The sequence below is a fragment of the Heloderma suspectum genome, chromosome 4 (genome assembly GCF_057233095.1).
Source record: "Heloderma suspectum isolate Gila_16-S chromosome 4, 16-S_ref, whole genome shotgun sequence".
NCBI lineage: Eukaryota > Metazoa > Chordata > Lepidosauria > Squamata > Helodermatidae > Heloderma > Heloderma suspectum.
Window position 1 is genome coordinate 209564905 of NC_139461.1, and position 14880 is coordinate 209579784.

At 48.3% G+C, this 14880-nt stretch overlaps 1 pseudogene; it reads right to left on the minus strand.

The window, feature by feature from the left end:
- Window positions 1-4024: 4024 nt before the first annotated feature.
- Window positions 4025-5862, minus strand: LOC146348008 (uncharacterized; annotated as a pseudogene).
- Between the last annotated feature and the right edge of the window lie 9018 nt (window positions 5863-14880).

Consider the following 14880-nt stretch of genomic DNA (forward strand, 5'->3'; position numbering starts at 1 on the left):
TTAAAAATGCTGACTGAACAAAATCCTTGAACATCCCTAGGGAAGAAAAGGAACAAAGAGACACAGTTTTCCTGAGGAATTAGCATAAGAGAAGGAGGAAGGGATGCCTTCATTTTCAGAAGGAGCACTTAGTGAACAAGACCCCTGGGTTCTATGTTCTCCCAGGAGATGCATTAGTTTGCACAGTGGGAAAGAAATGACTTAGGTTCTGTTTCAATGGGAGAGAGGGTTATGGGTTAGAAAGAAAATTGTGGCTTATTGTTGCTAGGATGTAACCCACTGGGGGTATTATTTGTGGCTTATATTGCTAGTTGAAGACTTCAAAGAAAAAAGATCCGCTGCCCTGTTTGTCATCTTTAAACTTTGAAGTGGAAAGATGGACCTGTTTCATTTAACATGCTCATATAAAACCTTAGCTAATGCAATTAGGGATGTACGAAACTCACTTACCTTTTTGCGGATTGATTTGCAGGGGGGAGGCACCCCGTCCCTCCCCCCAGAATCCTCGATGGGGGAGAGGCGATCCAGTCCTCCCCCCCCCACAGAATCCTGCCCAGCAGGCTCTGCTCCGCGGTGGCTCCGCAGAGCAGCCGGCCAGAGCCATCCACAGCCGGATTTCCAGCCGCGGACGGGCTGGTGTGGACACAAATGGCAGCCTCCATAGCGGCCGCCATTTGCGTCCAGCCAGGCTGCCGTGATAGGCTATGTAAGTATTTACGTAGCCTATTACGGCTAACCCCCCCCAAAAAAAAACCCAGCATACACAAATGGCGGCAGCTATGGCAGCCACCATTTGCGTTCCCTATTTTTCGCCGTTCTAGCCTACGTAAATATTTACGCAGGCTATTACAGCGGGAAAAAAAGGGGAATGCAAATAGCGTAGTGGGCACTATTTGCGTTCCCTTTTTTTTCACCGTAATAGCCTACGTAAATATTTACGTAGGCTAGAATGGCAAAAGGAACGCAAATAGCTCCCACTACGCTATTTGCGTTCCCCTTTTTTTTCACCGTAATAGCCTACGTAAATATTTATGTAGGCTAGAATGGCGTAAAATAGGGAACGCAAATGGAGCCCGCCATAGCCGCCGCCATTTGCGTACGCCGTTTTTTGTGGGGGGGGTTATTGGGTTGCCGTGATAGGCTACGTAAATACTTAAGTAGCCTATCATGGCAAAGACCAGGACAACAATGGCAGCCATGGCAGCCGGTCGAAAGACCAGCCGCCGCTGCCACTGCCGCCGGACCCGCCACCGGACCCGCTGCCATCCGGAACATCTGCCCCAGGTAAGCCTCGTCCCAGGGGGAATCCACGGGGGGGCAGGGGGGCAGGCCGTTCCGCCAAAGATTTTGGGGGGCTGAATGCCAGTGCATTCAGCCTCACTGAAATCCGTGGCGGAATTCTCTGCCATCCCTAAATGCAATTAAACTTAAAAAGGCAACAAAGCAATGAAAGTTATTAAGTCTTCAGCTACTGAGTCTCCAAATTAGTTCTGGAGCATTCTACACCCTCCCATCAGACAACATTGAGATATGTTTGCCATTTGGATTGGGTCCTACTTTAAAAAATTGGGTGAAAATATACATCCTGAAAATAGTGGATCTTCTTCTAACAAATATCCAGACATTATATTAATTATGTTATGCTACATTATCCTTTCTAGTTATGTCCCATCCTTGAACAGCACATCTTAAAAGTCAAAATAAAACCAATTTAAATATGATTACACTGTAATTGCTAAAGGGAAGCAAATAGAATCTTATTTATTTGGAAGGTTTTGATGTTAGTGTTACTAACATTTAATAACAGTATTAAGATTTGGCATGTTTGATCTGATGCCCTTTGAAAAGTACAAAAGTACTTCTGGTAGGCAGAAATATGAAAATCAGTTGCTTCTCTCTTGTAATAAGTATGTATGTATTCTCTTGATTTTGCTGTCTATGGGTGCAGGCAGTGAGTCTCCAAATTATCTCTGGCCATGTTACCCAGACTTTTCTGCATCAGGGCTCCAGTGTGTAATCATCCTGTCTGCCCAGTCAAGCACAGCTTCCATCATAGCTTTCATTGTCCATTTCATCTCAGGACAGGGCCTTAAGTGCAGGGATAGATGGATCAGTCTATTTCCTGCCTCTGACCCTTGTGCATGCGTTCATTCATAAGTCCATTCCATACCATTTCCACATTAATCAGCAATTTAAAATATTCACCAAAATTTAGACGTAAATATCTTTTTAAATACACAACTATAAAATACATATTTTGAAGCATTTGCTTAACTGAGAACTGCATCAGAAAATGTGGAGAAATGTGAAATCCAAAGGAAAACATTCCAATCCATGCATTCGTCCAGGAATTGCAGATCAGGTCACTTCATATTGGAATTTCCAAAAACAGAATTCCTCAAGCCTTCCTCCCTAAATATTAATTACTTGATCCTATGAAAAGACATGTGTGAGGCCTACTACTGATGTAATTTGGTTATTTGTTGTTGCCAGAAAGTCCAGTATCCTTAACACTCCCATACTGGGTAAGAAATAGACCCTGTGGCCCTGTCTTTGTTGTTGTTGTTGTTGTTGTTGTTGTTGTTGTTGTTGTTACTATTATTGTTATTAATCTGAAAGGAAAAAGAGGAAAGTTAACATAGATGGGGATGAAGAGATATGGTGGTGCAGATGGCAAAGAGAGAGAGCACAGAAAGAAAAAGAGGTTAAGACAGAATAGATTAAAAAGAAAACATTGGCTTAAAATGTGACTAAAATTTTTTTATTCCTTGTTAACAGAGTGGTGCAGTTGTCTTCAGCTATAAAAATTCAAAGCAACCCTCAGAATAATTTGAAGTTGTGCACCCCTGGCCTCTAAGAAAGGCATCCAGCATTTTTTACTCCCTTGAGAATTTAATCATATTTAACTTCACAATGTATAGCAACTCAGAATGATGCATTGCGGGTGGACAGGGGGGAGAAATGACGAGACGACACGAATAGATTTGGGATAAAATAGGGCCACATTTATCGATAGATTACAATCTGCGAAGGAAGCACCAGCAGGCACGCAGCACACAAGAATGACATGACAGGTGTTGAGTGAGGCATTCGTCATCTGGGGCGAGGTGTCCACCATTGCCCCCCCAAACAGACATACCCAATTTTGGCTGGGAGGCCTTCCTCTGTCACTGCCCCTCGAGCCACAGAACCTGAGTGGGTGAGGAGGGTTGGCCTCAGAGGTAAGCCGTATCTCCCGACTGGGGCCACAAAACCCAGAGCAGGAAGCCTCGGGCCTTACCAGTCACCTGAAACGGTGCCTATGAAAGCCCACCTGTCCTCTCCCCCAGTGGAGTGCCTGCCCAGAGCCGCCACAGGAGGGCCACAAGCCGCTGCTTACTCGCCCTCCCCCCACCTGAGCCATAAACACTCCCAAACGCCCCTTCGCAGATCGGCCAAAAAGACATCATTGCCTAGTTCGGTGAGATGAACACCATCCGCTCTGTAGAGCATCCCCCAAGCAGAAGAAATGTCGGGGTGGGTGATGGTCCGGTTGCCCTGTTTGATTAGAAAGTTGCCGATTTCCCTGTTGACCTTCTTATGGGCCCTATCCATGGCACGAGGATCCAAGCCATCCTTCCAAGCCACTCTGGGTAGCAGGTTGGACCAGATAATGGTGATTCCCAGCCAGCGACGCCGAATCAGTTGCAAATCCTCCCAGGCTTGAAGAATGAGGGCCTTGCCCTTCAGCAGGCCTAGATCATTCCCCCCCTAAGTGCAGCACCAGAATCTGCGGGGGAACCTTCACCAGCCCTTGCTGGAATAACGTGGGCAGGAGGCGCTCCCAACGCATCCCATGTCTGCCCAACCACTGAACGGAGGTGTAGTGGCTGAGCCCAAGCTGGGATCCGCAACTGGAGGAGGTCCTCCAACCGGCCCAAAAAACCATGCTGTGCCTGCAGATGAGCACCTTCACTGGTTCATTCACACTCCAGCCATCTAGAAGAACAAGTAACAAGGAATGAACACAACTGACCTCACAGCCTTAAAGGCCCGGCAGGGGCCTCACATAGGCCCGATACGCCTTGGAGCACCACCTGCCCACGGACTGCACTTTGTCTGCAGTGAACCCTAAAGATGCGGCGGTGGAGGCGGCCCCAATCCAAAAGGAATGTGTGCCGAAACGAAGTGCGCCCAGACTCAACGCCTTTAAAGCTCACTGCGTGATTACCCAAAATTGATATTTGGTTAAGGGAGAGGAGTCGCTATGGCAAAAAAGGGGGCCAGGCAGATTACCCCAAACTTTGAAAAAATCCCCTAAGGTGGTAACCGGGCAGAGGTCCAGCACTGGGGCTGGAAACAGTGACACACTGACACCCCTCCCCACCTGGTCAGCCTTAGACTTCCTGAGCCGAATAAGGGCCACCTGCTGAGAAAACTGTAAGTCACTGAACTGCAAGGCTCGTCCCGACAGATCACCCTTAGCAGACACGACCAACTCGGAAATCCTGAATGCTCCGAAGAATGCAATGAGTGCTGCGGCATGAAACAAAGTGGCCTCATGTGTTGAGTTGCACAACGAAGGCCACAGGCCCCGTAAACCCAGCAATATATCTGGTGATAGAGGGTGTCTGGGTCTGGCGCCGGGGACCCTTTGGACCAACTCTGAAGCACCCGCCAGACCCGGAGGTCTGCAGTGTTGTCCGTCGCACCCTTCATTTTAGACCAGAAGGCAAGTGCAGCAAGCCTTCCACTGATGGTCCGGGCCACTAGACCCCGCCTGTGAGCGTCAACACAAAACTGAAGCAAATGATCGACCGGAATTGGCCAACACTGTGGAAGATGTGCTGCCATCCGGAAGGAAAATAACTCCCTACCTGATCTGGCGTAAGCAGCTCTTGTGCTAGGGGCTAAGGACTGCAGGATAGCCTGTTCTTTCTCTTCCAGCCAGCTTCCCAAAGGGCGGCTGGCATGGTGTCCAGTATGGCACGCACCCAGGGGGCCAGTTCTTGGAAATGCTATACCTGGTTATGTGACAATGCATCAGCTAAGGCATTGTCCATGCCAGGAATGCGCCGTGCGCGGAATAAAATATTGCACTGAAGGCACTGCAATGTGAAAACCCGGACCAAAGCCATGACCCTACCATAGCGAGATGACAACGAATTAATGACCTGGGGGGGCTTGACTGTCGCACCAGAAGTGCACAACGGAATTAGAAAGCTGGGCTGCCCACAAATGCACAGCAACGTATATTGGGAAGAGTTCTAAGAAGGTAAGGTCCTTTCCCACACCCAGATCTAGCCACTCTGCCAGCCACTGTGCGTGACACCATCTGTCTCAAAACACAACCCCAAAGCCCCAGGTCCCAGATGCATCAGAGTGTATCTGCAGTTCTGCTTCTAATAATAGCTCGTGCTTCCAGAAGGAAATGCCATTGAACGTGTTGAGGAAATGCAGCCAAACAAAGAGATCGTCCTTCATGGCGGACGATACCCAAATCCGATCGTGTGGTGAGCGCAGGCCCCACATGGCATTACAAAGGCGTCTAAGGAAGGCCCTGCCAGGGACAATTACCTGACAAGCAAAGTTAAGGTGACCGACTACTTCCTGCAGGGCCAGTAACGTGACCTTCTTAAAATGCAGCATGTGCAGAATCTTATCCTTTAGGGCCTGCAGTTTGTCAGCTGGCAGCCTACAAAGCTGCTTCACAGAGTCCAGTTCAAAGCCCAGAAACTTAATAGTGGAGGAAGGGCCCTCAGTCTTTTCCTCTGCCAAAGGTACACCCAGCTCATCAGCAAGGGTGGAAAATTCCCTCATTAGCCAAGCGCACTGGGGGGTGCCGAGTGGGCCCGCAAATAGGAAGTCATCAAGGTAGTGCATGACACTATGGGACCTGGTTTTATCAATCAAAGCCCATTCCAAGAAGGAACTAAACCTCTCAAACATAGCACAGGATACTGAACATCCCATAGGTAGGGCCCTATCGACATAAAATTTTCCGAAAAAAACGGAATCCCAGAAGGTCAAAGTCATCAGGGCAAATTGCCAAGAGACGGAATGCAGATTTAATATCGCATTTCCCCATGAGGACACCAGGGCCCAGCGCCTTCACCATGGATACTGCCATGTCAAATGATGTGTAATGGACCGAGCATAGGTGCTCAGGGGTGGCATCGTTCACCGATCCACCCTTGGGGAAGGACAGGTTGTGGGTCAGCTAGTATTCACACCCACAGCCTTCTTTGGCACAATGCCCAATGGAGAGACCCTGAGATCAGGGAAAGGGGGGGAATCAAATGGGCCAATGACTCACCCCGTGGCCACCTCCTTATTGATCTTATCCATGACCAACCGTTCAAAACCCGTGATAGATTTCTGATTCCAGCACATTTGGGCCTGGCGTTGGCCCAGAAATGGAATCCTGAAACCCAGTGAAAATCCCTCGTCCAAATAGTGGGCGTTATCCTGGAGCAGGTATCACTTCAAAAGGCGCCGTAGGGGCCCCAACTTAATTGGACTGGGCCCCTTTTGGCAGTGGTTGTGAGCCGCCACCAGACTTCCTGCCACCCTGCCATTCCCAATTTGGGCCCCGCAAACCTTTGGCCTTTGGGCAGCCAATGAAGGCATGTTGTCCCCCACAAATGGAGCACGCATGGCGGAATCGGCAAGGATTCTTGAAACAGACGTTCTTGGAGCCAAACTCCCAGCAGAGCATGCGGTGTTGAACCACCTGTCCCGCCCCAGCCTTAGGGGCTGAGGCGGGCGTCAGCTTAGCTAAGATGTGCCCACTATCTGACCGATCACCAAAACCTGACCTGGCAGGAGTCATAACCTGCAGCCAAAGATCCTGATCCTTGGCGTCCCAGCGCAGTGTGGGATCAAATGCGGCCCACATACAAAAAGATTTGTCGTAGGCCAGCCAAGCTCCACCTTCGTATTCGGTATAGGCCCTATCTATGATATCCAAATACTTAGTGAGGACCCAACCACGCTCTGGGTGCTTTTGCTGAATGACACCCATATAGATTAAGAAGCTGGGCAGCCAGTTGGCCCAAGTGCGGGCCACCTTCTTACGTCTGACCCTCTCCTGATCCCTATTGCCAGATTTCTTCCCTTCCTTTGTTTCTGACTCCCGGAATAGCAGGGAAAAGACGTCGACAAAGTCTCCCCGTAGAATTTTCTCCCTAGTGGCAGGCAATAGGTGGTATCCCAGGGGGGTAGATGTCCCCCCAGTCGGGATCGCCCCTTTATCTATGTGAGCATAAGGGTCCTTATCGCTCACCCCAGGCTCATCAGAGCTTTCACCTATGGGGCCATGCAATATGGCAGCGCAAGCAGCCGTGGCAGATGGGGCATGTTGAGGAGCCTCCCTGTCACTAGCTGCGTGAGGCTCAGCAGCTGGGGGGGCAGTGGATGTTTCTTCCCCCTCAGCCCTGCAAGCAGGGTTTGAAGCAGGGCCTAAGGCCCCGTGAGGTTGGGCAGACACAGGGATGCCAGCGACATGAGCGGCACCACATGGTGTGGCATAGCTGTGGGCCGGGAGCATGTATCCCAGGCAGTGGGGCAGTAGACCCAGCGAGGGGAACCCTGAGATACCCCCTGCTGGGGTGTGAAACAGCCAACCCATCCCTGCTGCAAAGGGGAACCACCCATATGGCGGGAGCTGGTTCCAACCAGTCGGTGGTGCTATCCCCCCAGGTCCCAGAACCTCACTTTAGCCCAGGGATGGCGGAGAATTCCACCATGGATTCCAGTGAGGCTGGATTCTTTAGAATCCAACCCCCCGGAATCCATGGGGGAACAGCCCCCTCTCCCCCATCCCCCCACAGAATCCCCCCAGGACGGCACTTATCTGGGGCAGATGCGGCGGTTCCGGCAGCGGCTCCAGCAGCAGCAGCGGCAGCTGGTCTCCTGGCCGGCCACAGCCAGGCTGCTGCCACCACCATTGCCGTCCTTGGGGCCGTGATAGGCTACGTAAGAATTTACGTAGCTTATCACGGCTAACCAAAAAAAAAAAAAAAACCCAGTGTGCATTCCCTTTTTTTTCACCGATTTATCTTACGTAAATATTTACGTAAGATAAATCGGTGAAAAATAGGGAACGAAAATGGCGGCCGCTGTAGCCGCCGCCATTTGCATACACTGGGGTTTGGGGGTTTTTTGGTTAGCCGTGATAGGCTACGTAAATTCTTATGTAGCCTATCACAGCTGCCTGGGTGGACGCAAATGGTAGCCGCTATGGCGGCCGCCACTTGTGTCCGCAGCAGCCCGTCCACGGCCGGAAATCCGGCTGCGGACGGCCCGGAGCCGGCTGTCAAGGATTCCACTGGGGAGGACCAGAGCGCCTCCCCCCCGTCAAGGATTCTGGGGGGAGGGCCGGAGCGCCTCCCCCCTACGAACAGAATCCGCAAAAAGGTAAGTGACTTTTGTACATCCCTACCTGAGCCAAGGTTGGTTGCAGCGTCGGGGATCTGGCTGCGGTCCAGAACTGCTGGCGCTGGTGAAACGGGTGCCGGTGGCCCTTGCGCGAGAAGGGGCTGCTCCACAAGTGAGCACTCAGGTGCTGAGGCCACTGCGGATGCAGCTTGCCCAGCAACGACCTGCTGCGAAGCCTCAATGCCTGTCTGAAAGAGAAATCAATAGATCTTTGCGAGTTTGCCCTCTAGTTACCCTTGAACCTGAAGTCTGGGGACCCTGCCTGGCAGGGGTAGTTAATGCAGGGATCCCTAAGCCCCTCTCAGCAGCCTCGAGACTAGCCAGAATGAGGGCCATGTCAGGATCCTCATCCTCGGATGAGGAAGAGTCGGGCCTACGGACATGGCGCTTAGCCAGGGGGGGCAATCGGCTTTGCCCTTGCCTTCCCCCCCCCAAACCCTTCTTGGGCGGCATCACTGTGTATTGGGTAATGCGCTACCCTCTCTCTCCCTTACACAATTTTATATATATAAATATATAATTCTTATTATTATTGATTTGCTCCTTATTTATATATTTATATAATATACCTCTTCTTCTTCATCTTCTTCTTCTTCTTCTTCTTTTTAAATATATATATAAATATGCAAACTATCTTATTTTATTGTTAACGTACTTTGTATTATTATTTATTTATTTATTCACACCTTACTTTCCTACTTTCTTCCCCTTTGTGAACTGCGTCCAGGAACCTGAAAGGCACTGAGAGCAATATCGGGTGCCTTCCTTTCACTCCTCCCCCCACCTTTTTATTATTATTTATTTATTTACTTCTTATTGTTATGGACAAATACTAAAGACACTACAGGCCACCAGGGGCATTGAAGCCTGGCTCCTGCTGGACGGAGAGGCTGCCCAGCTTCCAGCCAGCCGCTTAGAACAGCTATTCAGACCCAGTGGGAGGGGTGCCCTAAAGCATGGGAAACAGGTCGAGGGCATTGGAAAAACTTCCCCTCGCCCTGATCAGGTGGCAATGGGAGACATACGGCCACCGCAAAAGTGGCAAAAGCGGCAAAAGCAGCCAGGCCAGCAGTCGAAGAAACCTCCCCTATGCACACTGTGCTGGCCCGGCTGCGCTGCCACCAAAATGTGGCCCCGAAGGAGAGGCGTGGAGTGGGCAGGCGTAAACTCCCCCCACAGAGTAAGAGGATCACAGAGGGGCAGGTACGGGCCCAGAGAATCCCCCCTCCCCAAAGCAGACGATGGCCTGCGAACCAAGAAAACCCTAGTGGGTCAGGAGCACGGAAGGAGGCGCGGGCAAAGCCTCACACTTGAGCTGCTGTGGGGGGCGCAAACCCCTGTTGCCGAGGCCTCCTCGCCCCGCAGACGACGACGCCACCAGAGAATCCCCCCACTCAAAAGCAGGTGCCAGCCTGCTAGCCGTGGGAACCCTGGTGGATTAGGGGTGCAGGGAAGGAGGCGCAGGCGAAGCCTCGTGCTCGTGCCATGCGGGGAGCAAACCGCCATTGCCGAGGATCACCTTGGAGGAGATACCGCCGCTGCCACCATCAAACATCATTGCTGTCTCCTTCCTGATGCCTTCTTGGTGCCTCAGCCGCTGTCGAGGACCGAGGACGCTGCCGCTGCCGGAGGTGCTGCCACGCCGAGGAACTCAAGAGCAAAGCTCACGCAGCAGGAATGAAGAGGAGGCTGGGGGCAGTGCAGCCTAAATAGCAGCCGGCTCGGCCCCACCCACTGCTGACGCAAGGAGCAAAGGCCAATGGCCTTCGTCCTTGTCTCATCTTCCCCCCCTCACCCACAACAGCCCCCCACCGCAGCCAGGCAAGCTGGGCGTGGGGTGAGGGCACTTCTATTTTTCATACACCTCAAATGTCTTGGATGATTCACACCAACATCGATCTAGAAAGGCAGACAGCACTGAATTACACTAGCTATTCTCATTTTTAAGTTTAGTTTTTCCCAAGTCTTTTTTTAGTTGGACTATGTTATATACTAATGGTAATTTACCAGCAGTTCAGATTTTGCTTTCTTCATTTTTATAAAATATATATTTGGTTAGACCCATCCCATGGCTTTGTAATATCAATGCTTCTTGCAAAAGAAATGATTGTTTGTTTGATCAATCAATACTGAACCCAAAATGTGCTTGTTCATCAAAAAGATTTCCAAGATAATCATGTGACTGAATATGCTTCTCTATAAAAGAGGTACCAATCCATTCAACTTTACCTCCGCTCTCCACCATGAAGGTCTTAATACTAGTGCTAACATTAACCGTTGTGGGTAAGTAAAGATTCACAACTGATCACAAATAGAGCTCTGCACAAACAGAGGTCTTTCTAATAAAACCTAAAACCATTCCTAATATTTAGAGTTTTCAATTATAGCAAATAATAATAATAATAATATTTATTTATTTATACCCCGCCTTTTTCCCAGTACTGGGACACAAGGAGGCTTACAAAAATTAAAGCATATACAATTAAAACATATGATCATATACAAAAGTTAAAATATAAATATAAATGGAATACTATGGAAATCTTTATAACTGAATGGGAAATAACTGAAACATGTGCATGAATAAAGCAACATTTTTTAACAAAATGACCTCTCTGTATTCTTGTGTCTATGTGTTCCAGAAAAAAATATTACGTAAACATTTTCACAGGATTAACTACATTTTCTGTGTTTTAACTTCGTTTTTTTTTCTCTCTCCCTTTCAGGTTGTCAGCAACAAATTCCTCATAAGTATCTTTCCATACTAGCATTATCTTTTCTTCAAAGTTAATGTATTGTATTCAATTTTGAAAGCTGGTTTACAGTTTTAGACATGTTTAACATAATATTTTCAACATATTGCCTATAATATTTGTTCACCTTTTTTCCAGAAACTGATCAAACTCAAAACAGTTTTACATATGCTTATGAACTTGAAATGTTGTCTAAACTTCCAAGAAATGAGTCTTCAAGTACTGGATTAAAAGTTAGATGTATATTGGAAGTCGGTTATCTTTCTCAAAACCAGAGGATTCTATCAGTAAGAAAGTGAATCCAATTTCAAAGTTAACTTTCTCTGCAACATTTATAGTTCAGGGGCAAATAATTTAAAAAAATCACACTTTACCAAGCAGTTCCCACCCAATTCAAGTCAGCCTCAGGATTTGTTCTGCTTTGTGGTCAAGAGGACAATGGGATATAACATCAGATGTACAATAAATTATTGCTGGATCAATTCAGTGGTTCTCAGACTGTAGTACCTGAAATTATTTAATCAAATTATTTCTGTAACTAGTAAACAAACAGTAATATATTCTCCAACAGAGCTAGATATCACTGCATGTTTACAATAATTAATGTGACTATTTCAAAACCTGCAAAGTGCAAATGACAATTTATGCTCAACTCAGCATATTTTGAGCTATCTGGTTATATATATTATTTAAAAGATAACTAAGATACTCGTCTGCACAAAAACCCATTCTGTCCTCCCCTATAAGATGACAGACATTTCCAAATATGCAGTGCACAAAACCCTTTGCTGCCCTTCCCTATATACACATTACTAGATATGCAGTTCTCTAGTCATATTCAGTGGTTTCTTAAATTGTCACTTGGCAATTTAAACTGAAGGTTCCTCTTAGGTCTACAGCAGGGGTAGGCAACCTTTTTGAGCCAGGGCCACATTTGGCAATTTGAGAAACTGTCCTGGGCACCCCCCACAAAATGGCCACCATGGGAGATGTTGCAAATGGCAAGCAACCTGCCCCAAAAAACCTGAGTACAAGACAGAGGTGGGCTCTGAGCCCCCAACACAGTAAACAAGTCCTTTCAACCAGCAGTTTTCAGCACAAACTAAAACCTATTTCACAGCAATCCCAGCTGCCAGTAAGAAAATATTAATTAAAAAAAAGTGAGAGGGCCACCATATTGACTTCCCCTGGTTTACAGCATAACCCTGTCCTTCCTTGTTATGCTGTCCTTTTGCAAACATGACACTGCTGAGCTAGAAACACTTCAGGGCATGGTCTGGTGTATAAAAATAGGGAGTTTATTAAGCCTCTGATGGGTTGGTGAGCTGTATTCAGCTTGATGGATCAGAAATTATACAGGTCTGGTTTAGGCTGAGTGCAGATGCAATATAAAAACACTCACATGTTCTTACTGCAGCCACTTCCTCCTCCGAGTGTGGAAAGTAACAAAGCAGCTGCAGCAAAGTCCCTGAGATCATAGAAAACTAAACCATTTCCATCCCAAGCACCTGAATGTGTATGGCCATTTGTATTCACTTTCCCAACTGGTAAAGGAATAGGAGGAGGCAACAAGAGTGGTGGTAGGTAATTGGACTAGTGAGCAGGCAGGAAGTGGCAACATTGCTTTGACTGGAAGAGAAGCTTGTTTATCAGTTGAGCAGTAAAGCTTATCTCACAGCAGAGCTGAAGGATACACAGTGAAAGTCCTTTTATTAGGTTAGGGTTGTCTTCACTACTACCATAGAACAAGTCAATGAGGCGAAAATAGCTCAGGCTATGGATGTCAGAGAATTCCGCCACGGATCTCAGGGAGGCCAAATGCCAGTGCATTTGGCCCCCCGAAATCTGTGGCAGAATGGCCTGCCACCCTCCCGCCCCCCCGCGCATCCTCCCCGGGACGAGACTTACCTGGGGCGGATGTTCCGGGCGGTGGCGGCTCCGGCAGCGGCGGCAGCGGCGGCGGCTGGTCTTCCAACCGGCTGCTGCCACAGTGATTTGAAGTCTGGAGGTTTTTTTGTTTTATTTTACAGAGACGGGATAGACTACATAAAGATTTATGTAGCCTATCACGGCTGGGTTAAAAAAAAAACAACGCGTATGCAAATGGCGGCGGCTACAGCCGCCGCCATTTGCGTTCCTTATTTTTGGCCATCTTAGTCTACGTAAATATTTACATAGACTATTACGGTGAAAATAAAGGGGAACACAAATAGCATAGTGGGCTGCCATTTGTGTACGCGGTTTGTTTGTGTTTTTTTACCCAGAGCCCTCCGTGGCCGGAAATCCGGCTGTGGACAGCTCTGGCCTGGGCCTGGCCAGCTGCTCCGCGGAGCCGCCGTGGAGCACAGCCGGCCGTTCGAGGATTCTGGGGGGGAGGAACGAATCGCCTCCCCCCCCGTCGAGGATTCCGGGGGGAGGGATGGAACGCCTCCCCCCCCACCATAAACGTAATCCGCGGAAAGATAAGTGACTTTCGTACATCCCTAGCTCAGGCCAGATCTACACTACTGCTTTATAGCAGTACTGAATTACACTGATAACTGTTGGGTTGGGGCACATTACACATTCGATATACTGCTTTTGTAGCGTTATTTCATGCTTTTTATTCCACATTAACCAAAATACCACATCAAACGTTACTGTGTGTCCTACAAGGTATAAATATGCAAGGGGGATATAGCGTTACCATGATGGGTAACCATAATGATATGACACAAGGTATAGATCTGGCCTTAGACAGCTTTAGTTCAGCATCATTCCTAAAATATTTGATGATCTTCCGGCCTTGCAGTCATTTCTTATTACACTCTGTTTAAGTATAGTAAAAGGTAACAGGATATGACCACAAGCAATACTGAATTGCTATTAATAACAGTTATGGCAGAGTGTTGTTTATTCCTGCCTGCCATAAAGCCTGGAATACCCTGTAACCTGTATAATGCCCATACTAATAATGTTACAGTTACACAGGAGTATATGATGGATTTCCTCAATCGGATTGTTGAAGTGCTGCTTGGGAGTGGGGACAGCACAGATGATTAACCCAGGCCTCCCATGACATTTTAAATGTCTAAGGGCATAATCCTATGCAGATAGGCGGCCACTTCTGAACTCAGAGGCGACCACCTATCAAATGCAGGGCAGGAAAAGCATGGAGGGGATTGTTCCCTCTGTGCTCCTCCTGCCCTGCATTTTCGGCTAGACAGCTGATTGCGGCTGTCTAGCTGCGGGAGGGCTGAGCGGGGGACGAGGTTGCTGTACCACACATTGGATATGTCGTACAGGCATTTCCGATCTCCTCGCCGTGGAATGCCCCCCCCCCACATGCCCTATTTTGGCTGCTCCACACTCCTCTTGTGAGCGCAGAGCATGGAGCTTTTTCACGTTGCCTGCAAGGCAGTGTGGAAGTGGCGGGAGGTCAGTTCTCCAGGAACCGACCTCAGAGCACGGTATCTGAGGTCGGTTGCTGGAAAACCAGATATTCTATGGCCATCTAGCTGCTGACTAGTGGCCATAGGATTCCTTCGTAAATTGCTCAGTGAGAGAACCCATTTTTGTTTTTGTTTTTTTCTCCTTCAGGGTTAACAAGCAGCTTCAAGGTTGATGCTGGGGAAATGGTGGAGGAAAGAGTTAAATACCCCTTCTGCTAGTATAGCTGATCCCATCAAATGCAGAGCCCCCTGCAGCTGTGTTAAAGTCAAAATAAAAT